Here is a 5,068-nt window from a genome sequence, read left to right as displayed (position 1 = left end):
GTGTTTAGGTGAGTGTGAGTGAGTGGGTAGGTGAGTGAGTAGGTGAGTGAGTAGGTGAGTGTGAGTGAGTGGGTAGGTGAGTGAGTAGGTGAGTGAGTAGGTGAGTGTTTAGGTGAGTGTGAGTGAGTGGGTAGGTGAGTGAGTGGGTAGCTGAGTGAGTGGGTAGGTGAGTGAGTGAGTAGGTGAGTGAGTAGGTAGGTGGGTCAGTGGATAGGTGAGTTAGTGAGTAGGTGGGTGAGTGAGTGGGTGAGTGAGTGAGTGGGTAGGTGAGTTAGTGAGTGGGTGGGTGAGTGAGTAGGTGAGTGGGTAGGTGAGTGAGTGGGTAGGTGAGTGAGTGGGTGAGTGAGTAGGTGAGTGGGTAGGTGAGTGGGTAGGTAGGTGAGTGAGTGTGTAGGTAGGTGAGTGAGTGGGTAGGTAGGTGAGTTAGTGGGTAGGTGAGTGGGTAGGTGAGTTAGTGAGTGGGTGAGTGAGTGGGTGAGTGAGTAGGTGAGTGTGTAGGTAGGTGAGTGAGTGGGTAGGTAGGTGAGTTAGTGGGTAGGTGAGTGGGTAGGTGAGTGAGTAGGTGAGTGTTTAGGTGAGTGTGAGTGAGTGGGCAGGTGAGTGAGTGGGTGGGTGGGTGAGTGAGTGGGTGAGTGAGTGGGTAGGTGAGTGAGTAGGTGAGTTAGTGGGTAGGTGAGTGAGTGGGTGAGTGAGTAGGTGAGTGAGTAGGTGAGTGGGTAGGTGAGTGGGTAGGTGAGTGAGTAGGTGAGTTAGTGGGTAGGTGAGTGAGTAGGTGAGTGAGTAGGTGAGTGGGTAGGTGAGTGGGTAGGTGAGTGAGTAGGTAGGTGAGTGGGTGAGTGAGTAGGTGAGTGAGTGGGTAGGTGAGTGAGTGGGTAGGTGAGTGAGTGGGTAGGTGAGTTAGTGGGTAGGTGGGTGAGTGGGTAGGTGAGTTAGTGGGTAGGTGAGTGAGTGGGTGAGTGGGTAGGTGAGTTAGTGGGTAGGTGAGTGAGTGAGTAGGTGAGTTAGTGGGTAGGTGAGTTAGTGGGTAGGTGAGTGAGTGGGTAGGTGAGTTAGTGGGTAGGTGGGTGAGTGGGTAGGTGAGTGAGTAGGTGAGTGAGTAGGTGAGTGAGTAGGTGAGTGAGTAGGTGAGTGGGTAGGTGGGTGAGTGGGTAGGTGAGTGGGTAGGTGAGTTAGTGGGTAGGTGAGTGGGTAGGTGAGTTAGTGGGTAGGTGAGTGGGTAGGTGAGTGAGTAGGTGAGTGAGTAGGTGAGTGTGAGTGAGTGGGTAGGTGAGTGAGTGGGTAGGTGAGTGAGTAGGTAGGTGAGTGAGTAGGTGAGTGGGTAGGTGAGTGAGTAGGTGAGTGAGTGGGTAGGTGAGTGAGTGGGTGGGTGAGTGAGTGAGTAGGTAGGTGAGTGGGTAGGTGAGTGAGTAGGTGAGTGAGTGGGTGAGTGTGTGGGTAGGTGAGTGGGTAGGTGAGTGGGTAGGTGAGTGGGTAGGTGAGTGAGTAGGTGAGTGAGTGGGTGAGTGAGTAGGTGGGTGAGTGGGTAGGTGAGTTAGTGGGTAGGTGAGTGGGTAGGTGAGTGGGTAGGTGAGTGAGTAGGTGAGTGGGTAGGTGAGTGAGTAGGTGGGTGAGTGAGTAGGTGAGTTAGTGGGTAGGTGAGTGAGTAGGTGAGTTAGTGGGTAGGTGAGTGAGTAGGTGAGTGAGTAGGTGAGTGAGTAGGTGAGTGGGTAGGTGAGTGAGTAGGTAGGTGAGTGAGTAGGTGAGTTAGTGGGTAGGTGAGTGAGTAGGTGAGTGAGTAGGTGAGTGCTTAGGTGAGTGTGAGTGAGTGGGTAGGTGAGTTAGTAGGTGAGTGAGTGGGTAGGTGAGTGTGTGGGTAGGTCAGTGGGTAGGTGAGTGAGTGGGTAGGTGAGTGGGTAGGTGAGTGAGTAGGTGAGTGTTTAGGTGAGTGTGAGTGAGTGGGTAGGTGAGTGAGTAGGTGAGTGAGTAGGTGAGTGTTTAGGTGAGTGTGAGTGAGTGGGTAGGTGAGTGAGTGGGTAGCTGAGTGAGTGGGTAGGTGAGTGAGTGAGTAGGTGAGTGAGTAGGTAGGTGGGTCAGTGGATAGGTGAGTTAGTGAGTAGGTGGGTGAGTGAGTGGGTGAGTGAGTGAGTGGGTAGGTGAGTTAGTGAGTGGGTGGGTGAGTGAGTAGGTGAGTGGGTAGGTGAGTGAGTGGGTAGGTGAGTGAGTGGGTGAGTGAGTAGGTGAGTGGGTAGGTGAGTGGGTAGGTAGGTGAGTGAGTGTGTAGGTAGGTGAGTGAGTGGGTAGGTAGGTGAGTTAGTGGGTAGGTGAGTGGGTAGGTGAGTTAGTGAGTGGGTGAGTGAGTGGGTGAGTGAGTAGGTGAGTGTGTAGGTAGGTGAGTGAGTGGGTAGGTAGGTGAGTTAGTGGGTAGGTGAGTGGGTAGGTGAGTGAGTAGGTGAGTGTTTAGGTGAGTGTGAGTGAGTGGGCAGGTGAGTGAGTGGGTGGGTGGGTGAGTGAGTGGGTGAGTGAGTGGGTAGGTGAGTGAGTAGGTGAGTTAGTGGGTAGGTGAGTGAGTGGGTGAGTGAGTAGGTGAGTGAGTAGGTGAGTGGGTAGGTGAGTGGGTAGGTGAGTGAGTAGGTGAGTTAGTGGGTAGGTGAGTGAGTAGGTGAGTGAGTAGGTGAGTGGGTAGGTGAGTGGGTAGGTGAGTGAGTAGGTAGGTGAGTGGGTGAGTGAGTAGGTGAGTGAGTAGGTGAGTGAGTAGGTGAGTGAGTAGGTGAGTGCTTAGGTGAGTGTGAGTGAGTGGGCAGGTGAGTGAGTGGGTGGGTGAGTGGGTGAGTGAGTGGGTAGGTGAGTTAGTAGGTGAGTGAGTGGGTAGGTGAGTGTGTGGGTAGGTCAGTGGGTAGGTGAGTGAGTGGGTAGGTGAGTGGGTAGGTGAGTGAGTAGGTGAGTGTTTAGGTGAGTGTGAGTGAGTGGGTAGGTGAGTGAGTAGGTGAGTGAGTAGGTGAGTGTTTAGGTGAGTGTGAGTGAGTGGGTAGGTGAGTGAGTGGGTAGCTGAGTGAGTGGGTAGGTGAGTGAGTGAGTAGGTGAGTGAGTAGGTAGGTGGGTCAGTGGATAGGTGAGTTAGTGAGTAGGTGGGTGAGTGAGTGGGTGAGTGAGTGAGTGGGTAGGTGAGTTAGTGAGTGGGTGAGTGAGTGGGTGAGTGAGTAGGTGAGTGGGTAGGTGAGTGAGTGGGTAGGTGAGTGAGTGGGTGAGTGAGTAGGTGAGTGGGTAGGTGAGTGGGTAGGTAGGTGAGTGAGTGTGTAGGTAGGTGAGTGAGTGGGTAGGTAGGTGAGTTAGTGGGTAGGTGAGTGGGTAGGTGAGTTAGTGAGTGGGTGAGTGAGTGGGTGAGTGAGTAGGTGAGTGTGTAGGTAGGTGAGTGAGTGGGTAGGTAGGTGAGTTAGTGGGTAGGTGAGTGGGTAGGTGAGTGAGTAGGTGAGTGTTTAGGTGAGTGTGAGTGAGTGGGCAGGTGAGAGTGGGTGGGTGGGTGAGTGAGTGGGTGAGTGAGTGGGTAGGTGAGTGAGTAGGTGAGTTAGTGGGTAGGTGAGTGAGTGGGTGAGTGAGTAGGTGAGTGAGTAGGTGAGTGGGTAGGTGAGTGGGTAGGTGAGTGAGTAGGTGAGTGGGTAGGTGAGTGAGTAGGTAGGTGAGTGAGTGTGTGAGTAGGTGAGTGAGTGAGTAGGTGAGTGAGTGGGTAGGTGAGTGAGTGGGTGAGTGAGTGAGTGGGTAGGTGAGTGAGTGAGTGGGTGAGTGAGTAGGTGAGTGGGTAGGTGAGTGGGTAGGTGAGTTAGTGGGTAGGTGAGTGGGTAGGTGAGTGAGTAGGTGAGTGAGTAGGTGAGTGTGAGTGGGTAGGTGAGTTAGTAGGTGAGTGAGTGGGTAGGTGAGTGAGTAGGTGAGTGGGTAGGTAGGTGAGTTAGTAGGTGAGTGAGTAGGTGAGTGGGTAGGTGAGTGAGTGGGTAGGTGAGTGAGTGGGTGAGTGAGTAGGTGAGTGTTTAGGTGAGTGTGAGTGAGTAGGTGAGTGAGTGGGTAGGTGAGTGAGTAGGTGAGTGAGTAGGTGAGTGGGTAGGTAGGTGAGTTAGTAGGTGAGTGAGTAGGTGAGTGGGTAGGTGAGTGAGTGGGTAGGTGAGTGGGTAGGTGAGTGAGTAGGTGAGTGAGTAGGTGAGTGTTTAGGTGAGTGTGAGTGAGTAGGTGAGTGGGTAGGTGAGTTAGTAGGTGAGTGAGTGGGTAGGTGAGTGAGTAGGTGAGTGAGTAGGTGAGTGGGTAGGTAGGTGAGTTAGTAGGTGAGTGAGTAGGTGAGTGGGTAGGTGAGTGAGTGGGTAGGTGAGTGAGTAGGTGAGTGAGTGGGTAGGTGAGTGAGTGGGTGAGTGGGTAGGTGAGTGAGTGGGTAGGTGAGTGAGTAGGTGAGTGAGTGGGTAGGTGAGTGAGTAGGTGAGTGAGTTGGTAGGTGAGTCAGTGGGTAGGTGAGTGAGTGGGTGAGTGAGTGGGTAGGTGAGTGAGTGGGTAGGTGAGTGGGTAGGTGAGTGAGTAGGTGAGTGAGTAGGTGAGTGAGTGGGTGAGTGAGTGGGTAGGTGAGTGAGTGGGTAGGTGAGTGAGTGGGTAGGTGAGTGAGTGGGTGAGTGAGTGGGTAGGTGAGTGAGTGGGTAGGTGAGTGAGTGAGTGGGTGAGTGAGTAGGTGAGTGGGTAGGTGAGTGTGTAGGTGGGTGAGTGGGTGAGTGAGTGAGTGGGTGAGTGAGTAGGTGAGTGAGTAGGTGAGTGAGTAGGTGAGTGAGTGGGTGAGTGAGTGGGTAGGTGAGTGAGTGGGTAGGTGAGTGAGTGGGTAGGTGAGTGAGTGGGTAGGTGAGTGAGTGGGTAGGTGAGTGAGTGAGTGGGTGAGTGGGTAGGTGAGTGTGTAGGTAGGTGAGTGAGTGGGTAGGTAGGTGAGTTAGTGGGTAGGTGAGTGGGTAGGTGAGTGAGTAGGTGAGTGGGTAGGTAGGTGAGTTAGTAGGTGAGTGAGTAGGTGAGTGAGTAGGTGAGTGAGTGGGTAGGTGAGTGAGTGGGTAGGTGAGTGTGTGGGTGAGTGGGT

This window comes from Lampetra fluviatilis, chromosome 69 (genome assembly GCF_964198595.1).
Source record: "Lampetra fluviatilis chromosome 69, kcLamFluv1.1, whole genome shotgun sequence".
Lineage (NCBI taxonomy): Eukaryota > Metazoa > Chordata > Hyperoartia > Petromyzontiformes > Petromyzontidae > Lampetra > Lampetra fluviatilis.
This window is presented reverse-complemented; position numbering follows the sequence as displayed.